This window comes from Tachysurus vachellii, chromosome 21 (assembly GCF_030014155.1).
Source record: "Tachysurus vachellii isolate PV-2020 chromosome 21, HZAU_Pvac_v1, whole genome shotgun sequence".
Classification (NCBI taxonomy): domain Eukaryota; kingdom Metazoa; phylum Chordata; class Actinopteri; order Siluriformes; family Bagridae; genus Tachysurus; species Tachysurus vachellii.
The window spans coordinates 8,516,454-8,535,630 of record NC_083480.1 but is presented as its reverse complement, the minus strand read 5'-3'; the positions used below and the strand labels follow the sequence as shown (position 1 = coordinate 8,535,630).

General features: G+C 37.4%; 1 long non-coding RNA gene across 2 annotated transcripts; it reads left to right on the top strand.

The window, feature by feature from the left end:
• Window positions 1–6,822: 6,822 nt before the first annotated feature.
• LOC132863816 (uncharacterized) lies at window positions 6,823–14,685 on the top strand. 2 transcript variants are annotated; one of them, XR_009650150.1, is made up of 3 exons: window positions 6,823–6,900; window positions 13,359–13,556; window positions 14,427–14,685. It is a non-coding gene; the product is annotated as an uncharacterized LOC132863816 (long non-coding RNA). The 2 variants fall into 2 exon arrangements; XR_009650151.1 differs by lacking the exon at window positions 6,823–6,900 and adding an exon at window positions 13,158–13,273.
• Window positions 14,686–19,177: the final 4,492 nt, after the last annotated feature.

Below are 19,177 nucleotides of genomic sequence, written 5' to 3'. Positions count from 1 at the left end.
ATAAGATATAAGACATGAAAAAGGCAAGAGTCTGAAATATTCATATTTAACCAAAAGGTCTTCAGTTGAAATATTTACTGTAGCGTGTAAAGAGTGACTCCATAGACACAGTAGAATTGCTCTGCGTATGTACTGAAATGTGTTTTTGATAGCTCACTGCTCTATTTAATCATCTGCTCAGCTGTTTCTGTACATACTGCAACCACATACTGACCCTGGACTGTTCTGAGCGCGCTTGTCCGTATCAGGAGTCGCGCTTTATCACATGGTTCGTAGTCCATTTGTTGCTACTTATAGCACAGACTGTGTGACATGTTTGTGAGGACTCTCAAGTGAGGAGTGTGTCAGTGGAGCGTGAGGCATGCTGCTGATGAAAGTGAAACACAGCTCCATGGGCATAAGTCACGACATATATATTTACCATTTTAGAAATGTCTGGAGCTCTAGATTTAAATATCTACCCAACAACCTATCTATAGTAATGAGGACAACAGTTCAGAGGAGTTGATATTTACAGTAGACATGGATCAGATGTGTGTGATGTGTAAATCATTTCAGTGGTTCTAGTCATTTTAAATTAAAGTTTATTATAAGTTGGCAATATTTTGGCAGGAATAGAAAGTGAGCTGATTTAAAGCAATTTGGATTTGCACCACAGTGTATTCCTAATCTCAGTAATAGATTCAAATATATTGGATATGGATATATAATATCATAGAAGACCTATCTAACTATTTAGCTATAACCAATATCTTATCATTGCCTAATGCTATTGAACTGGTTTAAAGCACACCAACAATTTTTGCAATCCAAAATTGTATTTTAAAGTGTAAAGATTTATATAAAGTTTTTGCCTTATTAAATTTGTCTATAGTGTGATGTAACAGGTGAAGTTAAGAACAAACTTCTTTTACAAACATTCAATTTTAATAAAGTTTTACTTTTAATAAAGTTAAAAGTAAGGAGTACAGTAAGAGGAATAAAACACTTTAGGGCATGCTGTTATTAGAGAATAATCGACTTTGTTTGGTATGTCTGCTTCGTGTCAGGCTGCATCACATCATTCCCCCCGGTGTTGTATTACTGACATATTTATCTGTGATACTTCAAAAGTTTTATTACAATGCTTTAAAGTTCATTTGTATATAAGAAGAGTAAACTGAGAAACCGTAACACATCCTCAGTTTTTCCCTCTATGAAAACCCTTAAACCTTCTCTCTAGTATCTTAATACAGAATGTTCTTCTTTATTTTTGTTCAGATGTGAATGTGCTCTGGTGACTTCTATCTCCCAAACTTTGACCTAATTTATACTCTGCTTGTGTTGTTGCCATGTGACCTTCAGTAAATGCTGCATGCTGTCAGTAAGATTCCTGCCTGTGTGTCTGATGCTGTACATTGCCTTGACGTGTCCTCTGTTCATTGTGTCCTCTCTTCACACACACAAAACACACACATTCTCTGTCTTCCATCAGTGCAGTCTGCCGATACACAGAAGCACACACTCCATCTGTTAACACAGGAGGTGAATTACTGTATAATAGGCCTTGAGACAAGGCCAGGTCTTTCTGCACACTCACACACACAGAAACACAACAGACAAGATATACATGTTAGTTAGAAAAATAAAGTCTTTAAAGTGCAACAAGAATTCTAACCTTATTCTAATCCCATTTCTGATTCGCATGTTCATGTTCATATTTTATACAAAATCACACATTTGTTTCAGGCACATTTCCACAGAGTCTCTATCACTCTCTCACACAAGCAGATTTGCTGATTCAGTGACTAGCTGGCACTGGGAGATGTTGACACTGGAAGGTTGAACAACACAAACACACCTGCAGCCATTGTGTGACGTATCAGGTCACGCACAGCCAAACATACACACACACCCTAGACCACGTAGCCTGTGGTGAGAAAATATTTCTGCAGAAGGCAACCGAGCCAAGGGGGACGTGTATTGAATCAACGTGCAGAAAGACAGAATAGAAAAGTTGTTATTTTGGAATAAGGAATATTTAAGTTTAAATATTGAGAGAAAATCCTTTTATTATCAATATGTTAACCACTTGTTTAAATAGGTCATGGTTTGTATAGTAACAGCTCATTTACAATGATATGTATTGCAGATGTTAAAGCCTTGTAAGAGTCAGTAAGTTTTCTTCCACAGAATATTCAGGACTTATTCAGGACTTATTCAGGATTTATTCAGTACTGCATTTTTGTCTTATCAAAGTTTTTGTCTTATTAAATTAGACTTGTGAATAAACACATTTGTTTATAGTATCTGTCATAGCAGGTGAAATCAAGAACTAACTTCTTGTACAAACATTACATTTAACTATAAGTAGATAAAAGTAGATTCCTGACATTTATCTGTGATACTTCAACAGTTTTTTTTACAGTGCTTTAAAGTTAATTTGTATATAATAAGAGTAAACTGAGAAACCCTAACACCTCCTCAGTTTTTCCCTCCCTTCTCTCTAGTATCTTCTTTTAAGTAGAACCGGTTTAGAAAAACTTTTCACCTGAACTTGTAACTATATGCAAAACTATGTATTAGGGTTGTTTTTTGTTTTTGTTTCACGAGCTAAAAACCCCAAAAACTAATATAGTACTGTAACAATGTTACCGTGCTATCTTAAGGTAACTATGGTGGTAGTCTGGATCATTACATTGATTTAATTTTACTGTTCTTATGCTATAATAAATGTGTTATTATTAGTAAAATATTGGTATACATAAATTGTGTGTCGGAGTGTCATGGTTGTATTCATAAGGTCTTTTCTTGAGTTCTTATTCTAGGATACAACTTCTGTGTAATGTTCTCCATCAAGAACAGAGAAACCTGCCTGTCTGTCTGTCTATCTATCTATCTATCTATCTATCTATCTATCTATCTATCTATCTATCTATCTATCTATCTATCTGTCTGTCTGTCTGTCTGTCTGTCTGTCTGTCTGTCTGTCTCTCTGTCTCTCTGTGTTTGTCTATATGTTTGCCTCAAACCCACAAACACAAAAACAGGTCTCAGACAGACAGCCTTCCTGTCTCCACACTGCTCTCCTTCCTTCCGTTTATTCATTTTTGTCTTCCCCATGTGTCTTATTATTGTGTTGTAACAGCAGCTAAACTACTCACACAACTTTAATGCACATGTACATGTCCACATTTTGAAATGAAGGAAAGTCCCTCCAAAAACCCTGCTGGCACATCTATTATTTTCATTCTTTTTTGTCCACTGATTCTGCTTAAGTTTGATAATGTGACTGAATGTTAGTCTGAAAGATTAAAGTTGAAAAAGTAATTTATTAATAATCAGCATCACTATTGCCAGAGGTGAACCACAGAGACATTACTCTGAACGAAACTCAGAGAAGTGAAACTAAGAGACTGTAATTCAGTACAAGGAAGGATATATGATGCAAGCTTTCTCTACTGCAATAGACACTGGGAATGCAGCATGGTATAACTGGTGTACATGTCAAATTTCTAGCTATGCATTTGTCTGCCTAACACCTCTGCCCTGCCCAGAAACTTATAGTATGAAATGTCGTCAGAAAGAAAAAAAGGCATGTTATTTGAAATCTGCGAGATGGCTGCTTGCGTCATCTCTGTGTACAATTTCCTTCTTGTAGAGTCCAGTAATGGTCTTCTCATTTTAAGGGAAAGATCTCATCACCGGTCGAGGCAGTGACAAAACCATAATGTTACCTCTTTTTTCTTTAGTAAATGTGCTAGTCTTAACTTTTTAGACTTAAGAAAAGGGGAAATATATTCAGATATTAGATATCTGAAAATAGATGTCACTGTTATTGGGATTTAAATGAGGTTTTCGTGTAATTTAAATTTTATTCGGTTTTTAATACAATTCTCAAATCTAATTGGTCAAAAGGGTGAGATTACTGTTCTATAACGGCAGTAGTTTTATACTAATGCCATCTGTCTTCATTAATGTATCTGTATTCTTTAATGCTTTTACAGTCACAGCTCTTTTTTTCTTCATCAAGATCTCAAGTGTCAGAAATTTGTAACAGTTAGTATGTTTCCTGCCATGGGAAAGACATCGGATCAGAGGGACTTTCCACTTCTTGTTTATGTTTTTGTTGTTGTATGAACTTCAAAAGGAGATCATCAGCTGTTTTTAATTAATAATAAAAAAAAATAAATAAAAGAAGGCTCATTTTTGTACGAGATGTGATGTTATATCAGAATATTTTGTCACTGATTATTGTGTGGTATTGTTATTTATTTTATCCCCTTTTTCTGTTACATCTTGTGCAATCTTTATTTAGAATGAAAGGAATGATTAAATAAATGGCTAATAATTGTCAGGCGATTGACTGATATACAGATTCCCCATTATATACAGTACGAATCCTTCCTCACCAGACACACCATATACTGTATATGTTTAGTCATAAACCTATTGTACATGCTGTAGAGAGATTTCTAAACATACCTATGCAAGCTAAGTAGCTCAGGCCTTTAAGAAAAATGGAGATCTCAGAGGGAGTATAAGGAAATAGTGTGGAATGTGCTACTCTTTTAGATGCAATAAAACGACAACAGGAACTCAGACCTTATGCCACAAGCCAAAACAAGTTATTCCTATCTACAAACTCCAGGCTACAAAATACATTCTTCTGGACAAACTGTGACAAAGCAGCTAATGCAGTCATCCAAAACATTAGAGTTGAGCAAAATGATGAAGTGTTGTTCCTTAAAAAGCCCTTTAGAGCTATGCAGGCTTTGGGGGCCTGACAGAACGAGGGTGATATATTCATCAAAAGATTAACGAGATGGTGATTTGGAATGAGCCCGGAACAGGAACTCACAGCAGCAGGGCTGCCATTAATAGTCAGCAGTAGAAGGCTTCCTTTTTTATTTGAGATATTTATGGAGGGACGGGTCTGTGCCCAGCTCTGGTTCCAAGTGTTATTAAATCCTGTCTCTCCACTAATGTGAGTGTGTGTGTGTGTGTGTGTGTGTGTGTGTGTGTGTGTGTGTGTGTATGTGTGTGGTTCAAACCTTTAAGTACACTCAATTTTAAAATATGACGCTAAAATGCTAAAATGCATGGCTTCTGAGTATGGGAAGAAAGAAATTCAAAAACATTCCTGTAACAAAACAAAAATTCCTAACTGACAAAATCTACTTAAAAAACAATTGGTAAGAGAAATGAAAAACAATATTTCTCTAATGATATCAGGAGTAGTTATTAGCTCAGAGATTTCATGAAGAATGTTACAAATGACTTAAAAGCTGCTGGAGGGATATACAAAGAGCTTGGAGCCAGTTATAAGGAAAAACATCAGGTATACCAGGTATTAAAAATTATTTAGAATCATATTCACACATGATAATAAAATCTGTTCACACTCAACTGTATAAGTGCTGTACATTAACTATATAAATAACTGATTTAGTATTTTAAACATTTTTGTTACCTGCAAGCAAAAGCTAATGGTGGTGATATAAAAGTCCTTTATAACTGGTCATTTGAAGTGCGGTGAAGACAGGAACATCTCAAGAAAAGACGTATTAATATCAGTCATCTGTGCGCTTGTGTATGTAGAAGAAGGTCAGCAAGCCCTGTGATGTAGCATGGACATCAGTTTGAAAAGATATGGTGATTGGCTTTGAATGTAAAGGAGGAAGTATGACTTTGCCCCACCATTCAGAGTTAGAAGTGATTGTGTGATAGAAGTGAGTGGGAACTGGTAACACCAAACTGGAGGGAAATGTTTTTAAGCTTGGTACCATTCTTTGTAAGCTTTTGGAGACTTATGTTTGCTTAGGCAGTCAATGTAGCTGCCAAGTTCACAGAAGATCCTGAGTTTAAATCTCCACAGTGAGCTAACTTTTGGGTCCAATATAACTCAGGGATTAAATATCTGCACCTGTGACCTGAAGATTATTAGTCTCAGAATTGGCAGGGGTTCAGAAGTGTGCTGCTGCGCTGAGCTAGCATACCTGGACCTGTGTGTAGAACTGTTCTGGGGAACCCAAGAGGCTTAGCATGTGCTTTTGACCCTCTACTTCCTTTTGTATGTGATAAAGAATTAGGATATTCAAAATAGACAGTACATCTTATATTGCATTGGTTTCCTCAGGTTGTTTTATATTTCCAGTGGTAACTCACAGCATTTGTAACTCAAGTAGTGTTATTAGTCAAGCATTGTCTATTTACAGCCTGAATTTCTGTTAATCAGAATGTGTGTGTGTGTGTGTGTGTGTGTGTGTGTGTGAGAGAGAGAGAGAGAGAGAGAGAGAGAGAGAGAGAGAGAGAGAGAGAGAATAATGCACTGCTGATCCTTCAAGTATGGAGTTAATTAAAGATGAATTTTTAGCAAAGGTTGAAGCAGGACAGAACAGATGCAAGCAAAAACACGTTACATAGTGACTATATCTAAACTCTTTGTTAGTTCACAATTTATCCCTCAGCTTGAATACATACTGCACATATTGAACACACACACACACACACACACACACACTACATGGACACAACTGGAGGTTAAGTGTGAAATGGTAGGGATTAGCTTAAACATAACTATGGTTTTTGCATCTGTGAACACATGTTGATGTGGGATTTGAGCAGTAATTGTTTAAGGATATGTGTACACTGATTAGTTTGTTAGGGATCTACCTCCCACTGAGTTCTGCCTCTTTTCGTGGAGGTGTTGTCCCCACACAAGCCTGCAGGGTGCCAGAGAAATGACTCTCATTTGGATTTAAGTGAAGTGTGTTCCCTTAAGCCTGTGCAGCTGCTAATCTTTGCTCAGTAGATGTAAAGCAATTTTCTGGAAGCTTTTATCACACACAAAGCTACAAACAACTCTGTTAGCTTGAGATATCATATTAGAGTAGAGCCCCAAGAGAAAATCCACTTTAGGTATATTACCAGTGAAACAGGAGAGAGGATTTATGTGACTTATTTTTGTTTCTGTGATTTTGTTAGGTTAGTTTGTACAAAAGCAATGATGACATCATAACAAGGGCAAATTTATAATGATTTAATACCTTTGCAGTAAAATTAATTTATTAGGAATTAGAACCATTATTATTATTATTATTATTATTATTATTATTATTATTATTATTATTATTAAACTTTATCCAGACATTTTTTGACATGATTGAACACATTTATCAGTTACACCCTGATGTTGGTTATATTTTTAACTTTTCCTAACTGAATGTTTCAAGGGTTTAATTCATCTTGTATGACAGCAAACGTAATGATTATTAAGTTACTATATAATGATGTCACATTCCATTTATAGTTTCATTTCATTTACAGATTCATTTGTGGTTATCTATGTTATTATGACAGCTATACACAATCATTCCCTCACCAGCCTTTCTTCTTTCTCTTGAGGTTACTGTGACAGAAAATGCAGCTTGTCTTGTCAAAGACTGACACAGTCCTAATTCCAAACTTTGGTGGAGAATTTAAAATGAAATCTTTATTTCTTTTGTATCTTTTGTAAGGAAATTAGAATGTTGATGATTATACACATTTTTAACTGTTTATGTCAAGCATCCTCCTACAAGTCCCTGTGTCAGCTATTAATCAATAACATATTGGAGCAAACACATTACAAGTATTGGTCATGCAGATGGGAATATTATCAGAGCTGATGTTGATTCTGTACACGGCAGATTAATGGTGGCTAGAAGGAATGCCATAAACGATGACACCAGGCCGAAATGCAAGGTAAATGTCCACCAGTAATATTATTAAATGTTAACTTTTGTGTAATGTACAGCAAGCTACAAAGCCCTGAAACATTTAGGTAGATTAAGGGAAGGTGGTTTATAACCCTGGAACTCCAGAATCCATATCAGAATAATGATTTTTGCCAGTTGAGGTTTTTTAGAGCATGAAGATAAACTAAAATAAACAGCGGATTCCAAGACGTAGAGTATTTTGTGACAGGATGGTGAAAAAGACAGTATGTGTCATTAAGAAAGCATGTTAGCCATTAGTCTTCTATATTTGCAGTTTCTTTCTGGAGGTGACCCAGAAACCATGATGATTTTGGAGGCTGCAATTTATAAAAATAGAGTTGGACAGCTGGGGACACATTTTTGAATAGATGGTCCATGACACTTGTTGAACCAATTTCACCTCGGCGAATATATATTTATATATAAACTCTATGTTAACAACCTGAGATTACATCACACTACTGTATGTGAGAATATTTAGCCAGAAACCAGAAGTTTACGGGTGAAGCTGCATGCATGTAAATGGCATTTGTGGTTTTTATGGATACCTGCATTCAAAAACACTTTTGCACTTGACCATGATTTTCCATGGCTGGTACCCCTGCTGAATTTGAGTACTCCTTTTTATGGAACCAAATGTACAAATATTAGTCACATTGGTAGAAGTAGTACAGAATGTTGGCTGGTCAAATGTGATCAGAATGTCTGGCTAGAATTGTTTTTGCACCAGACAGCACAGTCCAGCTGTACAGTTCATTAGCAGTGTAGTGATCACCTTCCAAAGACTTTTCCTTTTTGCAAACATCGTTTTCTGACATCTTTAAGTAAAATTCATCATGAATCTACTCTGAATCTGTGAGGTAATTATGAGTCACCAGAACAGATTCAGTGTGTCTTGGCACTAATTTGGCACAACTCTCTGGAATTGTATTGGAAGGGCTTAACAGCAGTCTTCATAAATATATTCAGTTTTAGTTCTTTTTTTTGTAGAGATGATGATGTTGTAGAACACTGTCAAACATGCCCATACAAAATCTCCAATAGATATTTAGTCTGGGTTGTGATCTGGAAAGTGTGAAGCCCATATTATGTGGATCATATTTAACATCACTTTCATCCTCATCAATCCTTTCAGTAATCCTTCATGCCCTGTGGACATTGACTTCCTGGACAAGATGTCATCTTCTCAGGATAGAAATGTTTCATTATAGGATAAAGGAGTTCAGTCAGAGGAACTGAGTATTGATTTGAAGTGACTCTTCCCTCTTAGGGAACAAGTGGAATTAATTCTAAGAAAAATGCCTCCACTGCATAACAGAGTCACTTGATTTTCCTTTATCACCTATTTTTTGTCATGGAAACTCAGTTTGTCATATTCAAACAAGTATTTTTCTAATCACAAGTAAAGAGTAGGGATGAGCAAGTACAGCATTATCTGTATCTGTATCCGTACTCGGGGTGGGTGGGGCCTAACCCGGAAGTAGGCGGGGCTTGTCTTGAGATGGGTGGGGCTTTAACCGGTAATAATTCATTCATTCATTCATTCATTCATCTTCTACCGCTTATCCGAACTACCTCGGGTCACGGGGAGCCTGTGCCTATCTCAGGCGTCATCGGGCATCAAGGCAGGATACACCCTGGACGGAGTGCCAACCCATCGCAGGGCACACACACACACACACCCTCATTCACTCACACACTCACACACTACGGACAATTTTCCAGAGATGCCAATCAACCTACCATGCATGTCTTTGGACCGGGGGAGGAAACCAGAGCACCCGGAGGAAACCCCCGAGGCACGGTAATAATTAATTTGTAATATTTATAACACTAGCTTACTACCTTTATGTTTTTATGAAATACAGCAAAAACGTGTCAGATACTCAGTGTCTGGTTACTGGTTAGAGACAGCTGAAGGTTTAAAAAAGAAAAAAAATCTCCGACAGGCAGAGACGCAATGCGAGTCGCATTCTACCAAGCAAGCACCACGTCTGAACGAACCCACGTTTACCAGAACTCTACTGGTTAGTAAGTACGTATTATTAACGTTACAACCCGAAAATAAAAAGCTGAAGAAACCCTAAACGATAACAGAAAAGACCCGCGAACCCGAGTGACTGAGGGAGAGACAGAGAGCTGTTCTGTGTGTGACTGTGAGTGAGCAGAGCGAGACACAGCAACACAATACATCTGTATGTGTGTAGGGGAGGGGCGCTGTGACTAGCCTATCACAGAACGCTGACACAATCAGATACCCAATGATGATTTTCATTCAATCCGAGCACAGATATTGACTCGTTTTACTCGTATAATACTCGTACTCGGCAGAAGTGCTTTATCTGTACCGGATACTCGTTTCAGCCGAGTATCCGGCTCATCTCTAGTAAAGAGCACTGTATGAGTGGTTTAAGGTTAATTATGAATTAGATCATTTCAAAACTAGAGTCTATGTAACATACACGCAATGTAATTGTATTAGCAATTCAGTGTGTTATTCTGTTCCTCATATTGCCTTTAGGGATGTGACCCTGAACATGTTGTTTTAGTACTCTCACTCTCTCTCAGACACACATACACACAGACACACACACACACACACACAGAAAGTCAATCCCACATGTATTAAAAGACTCTGCAACGAAAGCTCTGTTCTTCTGAGATTTTCCTACAAAATAGTGTGTGTGTGTGTGTGTGTGTGTGTGTGTGTGTGTGTGTATTTCAGCTCAGTCTTAGATTGTTGTAAACAGTATTACAGCACTACTTGTCTAGCACTAAACAGTTACTTCATATCACTCAGCACACAGACAAGCCTCAAATACAGATCCCTAAAAAGAATACAATATACAATACACCGATACATTTTCTGTCTTCTTTTTAAACCCACACAAACATGGTTTGCCAGGCAAGAGAAAAGTGAACTATGTTGCGATGGTAGTTGGGGTAGAGGGACTTAGAGAGTTAAGAGGTTGCTGGGTAATCCTTACCTGTTTTCCCTGCTCTCCTCTGAGACTTCTGACGTAAAACCACTCTAATGATTACAAACCCTCAGAACATTTTGACCTCCTGGCATATTTAACAGCTGTGTAGGATTTGTATTTGTTGTTTGGCTTGATGGTAATGGTGAAGGAAAATGTTATTAGTTATGCACTTTTAATACATCACATGCAGAATGTGTAAAGAACATGAGACAGATGGGGTTTCTCCTAAAAAAGATCATGGGCCATAAACATTGTGCATGTTAAATATTAATTATTTTATACTGGAGTGGTCCAGGAGGCACGGTGGCTTAGTGGTTAGCATGTTCGCCTCACACCTCCAGGGTTGGGGGTTCGATTCCAGCCTCCGCCTTGTGTGTGAAGTGTTTGCATGTTCTCCCCGTGTTTCGGGGGTTTCCTCCGGGTGCTCCGTTTTCCTCCCCCCCAGTCCAAAGACATGCATGGTAGGTTGATTGGCATCTCTGAAAAGATTGTCCGTAGTGTGTGATTGCGTGAGTGAATGAGTGTGTGTGTGCCCTGCGATGGGTTGGCACTCCGTCCAGGTTGTATCCTGCCTTGATGCCGATGACGCCTGAGGCTCCCCGTGACCCGAGAATAGTTCGGATAAGCGGTAGAAAATGAAGGAATGGATGAATGAATTGAGTGGTCCATATTGTAATATGAGTAGCTTTAGGGACGATTAATGTTGGATTTTCTTCACCCCATATCACAGGATGCTCCAAAATAATATTTTAATATTTTTTAAGTCCATCCTTATACAAGAACAATTTTTACAATGATCAAGTGGGTCTTTTTTCCTGTGGTGCAGATATTAGATACACAATTCGGTCAAATGGTTTAATGACTTAAAAAATGTGGTCATGTTTTGCTGCTATAATAAGCTCCACTTTTTTTGGAAGGCTTTCCAAGTGTAGCCATGGGGATTTGTGCTCATTCAGCCAGAAGAGCATTAGTGAGGTCAGGCACTGGTGTTGGGTGAAGAGGCTCGGTGCATTCCAGTTCATACAAAAAGTGTTCAGTGGGTCGCTGCTCTGTGCAGGTCATTCAAGTTCATCCACTACACCTTGCATGTCTTTAAAGAACCTCAGGTCCATGCAACAGCATACAGAAACAGCAATTGTGTGCTCTTTTATGGCAACAGTTTGGGGAAGACCTACTTAAGGGTGTTACATTCAGGTGTTAACATACTTATGGCCAGAAAGGGCATCTAGCTCTTTAACTCGACCCCCTAAGAATATACTTTTTTATAATCGTTAAACTGCAAGAATAGTATTCACCAACCTTATGAGAATTAAAAGGAAACAAAATGCCATATGGCAGTTTGACCCCTATTAAGTCTGACATTTTGAAAGAACATTTATTGGCAAGAATATTAAAGTGATTTGCACAGTTATTGTCCAAATTTCTTATTCTCAAATTTTGGTACCAGGAATCCTTCCACCTCTTACCATACGAGATGCTAATGTTTGGGTAAAATTTGACCAAATACAGGTTAAGAACAGATGTTTCCTATCTTCCTTATGTTTCTGCAAGTGTTGATAGGTAAGCCAGTCCCAGCACAAGCTTGCTGGGAACCTAGGGTGTGTGGAAACTTAGTTATATACCCTAAGTGGAGGAAAAGGAAAGAGAAATCACACTCTAGAGGAGCAGGTTAATTTTCCACATACAGGTCAGATGTGAAAGCCCAACCCATGAGGAGCTGCCGGATTTACAGCTGTCTCGTTACAAAACCAACACATTTGTGGCATGAGCACAAGGTCACACACTCTGAATCAGAGGAAATCGGACACAACACTAACCTTTTTTTTCTCTCTAGTCTTTTATCAACCCAATCTCTATTCACTGCCTCTGTAGGGTTTGTGAGATTACCATGAACAAGAATTACAAAAACAATTTTATGAGTATATGAGTAAATCTAAAACATAATCTTAGTTTATCAACTGTAAATTTAAGTACAATTGTTATATTTTGCAAGTTTGTGTGTGACTCAAATATATGTTCCTTAAATTATATTGAACTTATTTGTAAATGTAACATCAGAGACTCAAATAGCAAATTGTAAATTACGCAATTATGTAATGCAAATTCAAAAGAACTGAAAGAACACTTATTTTTATAAATGAGACAGACAAGAAAAGCTGCTTTGTGTTTAGGTTTACGTGTCTACACTGGTAACAAAAACTCAGATACTTCTCTCTAACGTCTTTCCTGCTCTTAAGAAGAATTATACAGTTTTGAACATTAATTTTCAAAAACATTAAACTGCAAATCTTTAGGAATTATATACTGCTTTAGACAACAGTTAGACTCAGTTATAAATAAATGTGTTTGTTCTCATTCCTTATTTTTCACTATGGGGCAACATGCCAGTTTTGGCTGCTGATAGAGATTAGATTGAAAAATGTTGGAGAGTTGCTTTGATGCCCCAGTCAGAGATACCTTGAGCTGAAATCGTAGACAAAACATAACACAATTTCAGTGTCAGTGGCTGAGACAAGATCTTATCGGTCTCTCATGCGGCCTACTTCAAATAAGGTGAGTGAGCATTTTGTCTTTTGTTTTGTCCTTTGTACTGCATTTTAACCGGATTTACCCTTGTGCAATAACACTTTGTTTACAGAGTCAAGGACAGCCTCTTAGCAAATGTGATTTGGCCCAAGAACAAACATGGAATCTGCTTGCTGGTGATCAGTTACAGAGTTAAACTCTACACCACCGCTCTGGCACCACTAAAGGCCCCTGGCTGCATCCTCCCCCTGCTGTGACCTCAGGATAAGGGAAAACAACTCCTCTCCTGCTATTGTTCTCACACCATGGGGTCAGTTATCTTCATTTCAACCAGCCTTAACAGACAGGAGAAAGATGGAGACATGGAGGTGGAAGAGAGTTACAGTAGAAATGTGATTAGTAGAAAAGTTAAGCTAAGAGAGAAGTGTTTTGGGTTATAACTTCAGAAAAGAAGATGAGAAGGAGAAAAAGCCAAAATATTATTATAAAAAAAGAAAAGGAAAGGAAAGGAAAGGAAAGGAAAGGAAAGGAAAGGAAAGGAAAGCAAATAGAGGAGATAGCATGTGGAAAAAGTACAGGGCAATGGAAGGCTATGAAAATGGAGTGAAAGAGGAAAAGGTATACTGATGGAATATGAAAGAGCAGGAAAATGCGGTGATAAGAGAAGTGTTAGTCACGGAACAGGAAGGAGGGAAAAGATTAGAGCTAGAACTACGTGTATTTTAGCTCTGCATGCTCTTTTCATTGACTACGTAACTTTATTTTTACAGAATGATCAGATTTCAACACATATTATTATTATTATTATTATTATTATTATTATTATTATTATTATTATTATTATTATTATATTACCACACCAGATGAAATAAAAGCATGTCTTTTAACATTATGTCTCTTGCTTTGGGGAAAAAAGAGAGAGAAATTAATAGACCTGCTGTATAATACAATTCTCCCATCAAGTTGAATTATACATTACGTGCAACCAGTAGTCTTTTGAGATTAGCAACATTGCTTGTCTCCATCCTGAGCAATTGTATCAGAGTATGAAGAAAAGCTATTAATCAACTTTACCAAAAATATTATTATGGGTGAAGACAGTGCCCAGGGCTCTGTGGCTGCTGTGTCTGTTCCAGCAAAACAAGAACAAATTGTCGTTTGGTCTTTAACAAAAACACAGGTGGCTCCTGCTGGATCCTGGACAAGACTTTGTCTCTGCACAGGACAGAGAGCTACAGACACACAGATGGAAATGGCAGCGGATTTATGTAAGATGTGAGAAATAGATACGGCATCACAGCTAAGAGGTTTTAGTAACTTAGCACTTCCTTCCTTATGTGTACCATGAGTCTATGTTGTTTGATATTTATAATTATATTTCACATTTTTGTTATTGGCTACTCCAATGAAAACAGGAACTGACTTCATCCATCACAAGAATAGACGCATTTTTTGTACATTAACACAAAAATATTAGATCTTTGAACTAAATTCTTATTGAAATAAATCTCTACAAATCTCTCCAGTCATATATATGTAAGCTGTATAATTGTCCTCCATTTTATATCCATATCCAAATATAATAAAAGAGCTGCATTTTCTGGGACAATTTATAGTTTGTGTTCAGTTGTGCTGTGTGACTCACAGCCATTATACCCTTTTCAGGCAAAATGGTGGTTTGCAGTGAGAGACTACTCAGACTCATTTCCTCATGCCAATCTAAAGTGATAACGAGTCCAGGCCTATTGGAGTTGTCCTGCTGAGAGGATAAGTCCTGTTGGTTTACTCTGGTAAACATGTGCCACACGACACCATCCTACACAAACACAGCTCTTCACACATGGTTATTCAATCAGTCTTCACCTGAGCTTTCCAGATTAATAGCTGGTGTGTAGAGCCAAGATGGTGACAACCCTCTGTGCTTCCAGTGGCACCCACACTGTCTTTCTTCCACTATGCCAAAAAGAGTTGTATAACTCAGATGTCGGAATGTTACAACGTCTTCCAGATGAGTGAAAAAAGTATGTGAGAACAAGGGCTTTTAAATCATTTCCATATTTAGTATTATTATCTAATAACGGAGAGAAATAGGTCTAAAAAGATATACACAACCGGATATTTGAGGAAATGACAAGCTGGCATTAAATTCACAGGTAAATATAAGACAACAGAATATTTTTATCTTTACTAATACATTATCTATGAGCTCAGGATGAGAACATTAATGAATGAAACAACACTGCGGTTTATAGATACAGGTTGGAACATCCCAAAAGATTAGTAATCCCGTCTCTTATAGCAGCTGTAAACACTTCCTTCAAAAGCCTCTCCTTTTTGCTCTATCATGAAATTAATAAAAGTAAAAATGTCACTAAATGAAAGCACAGAATCCTCAGAATGGAAAGTTTACTGACTGTTACAAAGTACTGAAACTGGAGACTCCTTCGGTGAGTGTTAAATAAATGCCTCCTTATAGCATGGTTCTCCATACAAATAATTATACATTTGTTGTGAAATAACAGCATGTATTTTCTGCCATGCAGGTCCTTGTGAATGAACTGTTACTGTAGAAGCCATACCATATTAGAATGGAATTAAATGAATTAGAAATGAGAGACAAAATTAAGCCCCACCTTCTGAACAAACAGATTTGAGAATTCAACAGTTTCCTCTGTTGATTAAATACTAATTATAAAGTATGATGTTTTAACCAAACACTTTTAGCCACAGAAACTTTAATATTTTAGTACTTTAATACTGAAATACCACTCATGTCTACCTGTGTCAAACGTAAGCTAGCTTATTAGCAGTGAATTAGCTATCTACCTGCTATGACGGCAAAAGATCCAGCAAACATGTTTGAATCTGCTTATTTATTTGTATTCATAAATTGTGACATTCCCTTTATAAATATATTTCTAAAAATCATCTAAAGCACCTCATTTGTGTTATAGAAAGCTCAGGACATCCCCAACCTGCTGCCCAAACGACAAAACAGAACACTTCCTATCCATACTTCCTCATTCAGTATTATAAATCCACACCCAGAGCTCAGCCTCATATTTAATCAGGTCTAAGGAATTATAAAGTCTTATGTAACACTTAATTTACTAATTAAAATTATGACCCTGGAAGCCAAGAATCGAATTCCAATTGAATTCCAAATCCTTGTATATGATCCACAAATGACTATCCACTGCTAACAGTTATTCCAGTTAATCCCCCCACACCCATTCACGTTACTGCAAGATAAAAAAAAAGACTGAGCTGCTCCACCATATTCGGTGCATAATTCATAAATGTTATGATGTGCTTTTGATCAAAGTAAAGTTTATTTTTACACGCTATAGCTGAATTCAACTTGCTTTTTGTTAAGTATTCCAGTTTGTTTTGATGATTTTTTTAAAGGACAGCAACGATCAAACTGAATAATTCTATAATGATTCGTATTTTACTTTCCCCTTTCACACTTGACTAGCAAGCATCTGAATTAAAACCCAAATGATTACTGAAATCTATCTGGTCATGTTATACTACTTCATTTGGAAATGAAGAATACTTTAACTTACTGTAACTGTTTTTGGTTGACTAAGTTGTTTAAGGTTTCAGAAATCCATTTTCATGACCATTGACCTCTAATCAGAGAAGCAGAGGAAATGGACAAGGTGGTGCAGACCCTTGTTTCCTGTCCAACATAAGTCAAGACAAATACACATACTATGGCTTCTTCTGTGCCGTCACACTTTTTGACTTCACTCCCAATCAACATGAAATTCAGCATTAATAAAGAGGGAAGGCATCACTTTCCTCTGTTTTACATTTATGTTTAATTTTCTCCTCAAAAGAAGCTTGCAATCTTAGACATGTGGCTTTCATGCAAGCTTGATTCACGCAGCCACCAGACCAAAGCAGCGTTAATCCAAATAAACCCAGAAAAGCCCTGAGAGATTCATGTAAACTGCAATAGATTTAGCAATCAAGCTGCACATGTGTTCGGTTAACCCAAAATGCCCAGATGTGTTAAATCAGATGCTAAACGCAATATAAAATCTACTAGGGAAAAAAACAATGATAATTAAATGAAGTTCAAGAATGTTCCCACTGTATTATAAGCTGGCTATAGTGCAAAAAGTCAGATCTTGCCTTTACAAATTAATGATCTATGATTAAAATAGAAAGCCCTGGAAGCACTTGGAATAATTGCCTTTTTATGTAATGACTATATTCTCGTTATTACAAGCTGCAACAATAGATGAAATGACTGCAGTAATTTTGCAGCTAAGAATGCCTCCTTTTTAAGATTTTAAGATATTTATTTATTTATTTATTTTATTTCTGAGATGAAAATATGCAGACTATTTATTTATGTACAATGAAGATTTAAAAAAAAACCTTAATGCAACAGTCAGAGGCATTAGGCACACAGAGACGGATAGATTGAGACGACCGTCCAGAGATTCTGAGAAGAGAGGGCGGGAGACAGATATTCTCAGGGAGTGGTTCTAGACTTATCTTTGTCTGCTTTCCCTTCTGCTAAGAAGCCACCAACCCCACCCACTCTTGTTCACGTCACACACACATTCGACCCTCACCCATACAGCTAGACGTCTGTGATAGGCTATCCTGCTCAAAGCTTTGGTAATCTAAATTTAAGCAGGTCTGTCTCTTTAGCAAGGAGTCAGCCTGAGTGAATGAAACCACAGAGACACTAATACATTAACTGATATGGATTCAAATTGAGTGCCATAATTGCAACCTTTATCAGCTGCTCTTTTAAAGTGATTTTATTACTGGTAGGTTCCGCTAGGTTTATTTACCCAAATTAGGAAGTGTTCCTAGCCTTGTCATAAAGTATGGAGCCAGTCTGCCATTCCTTGATCTCTTCTTTCCATTCATTGTAAAATTTTCTCTTCACTCCACTGTCTGAAGCACTATATAGCCTATAATTGGAGTGAATTATACACTTCTCTATGTGGGGGTCAAATTTTCTTTAGCTGCAATATTTATCATACTTATTGAAAATCACGATCAGTCTCTGCTGTGAAAATAACACAGCAAATCCACCCAATATTCTTCTTAAAAAGATCGAAATGACAGTGTAGATGGGACTTTATGACCATGAGTGACTTTTTGTGGTGTCTGAAGTGCTTGTTTATGGTGTAGTAGCACGGTGCCATACAAGGGCTGAGCAGTGTGGTGGTGGGGGTTGAATAGTAGTACACCATAGCCTGAGACAGTATGTTCTAGCTCTGGGACAAGAGGAACAGGAAGTGTGCTAAGCAAAATAAACTTGACTGTGCCACACAAAGCCCTTTAATCCTCTGTTAATGACATCACATGATCAAAAGGAAATTTTCTCAGGCTAGAGGCCATAGAAGTACAGGAAGAACCTGATGTGGGTGTATGGGTAAAACTGACCTATTAGCAGTAGGGACAGTCTGATAAACCAGGTCTACTTCCTCTCACCATCATGGGAACTACCAGGCCCTGCTTGAACACATTTTGAACAAATCACTGGGTATTTGGCGCACTGCCAGCATCTCCGCAACGACAGCACTACTTTATTTTACATGAAAACACTGAGGCCGGTATTCTAAATCATTAAAATTCCTCAGCAAGTCCACATAGTTTGGGAGGCAGAGGCTGTCAGGTGTGATTTTCTAGTCCTCTTTTCAGAACCATTCAAAACACATAGCCAAAGCAGTCAGAAAAACACAGCTCTCCCTCCCTCTCTCTCGCTCCTTCCATCCATGCCATAATCCAAGCCCTCCAGCAATCCATGCTTCATAACAGAGTCTTGGGCTATCTTTTAAAAAAATTCAATGATGATTGGGATTGAGGATTTTAAAGTCTCCACATAATCGTTCCAAACAGAACCTTTGCTTTCCATACTGTAAGGTGCAGCATCTCACACAGACAAAAACTGTTTTG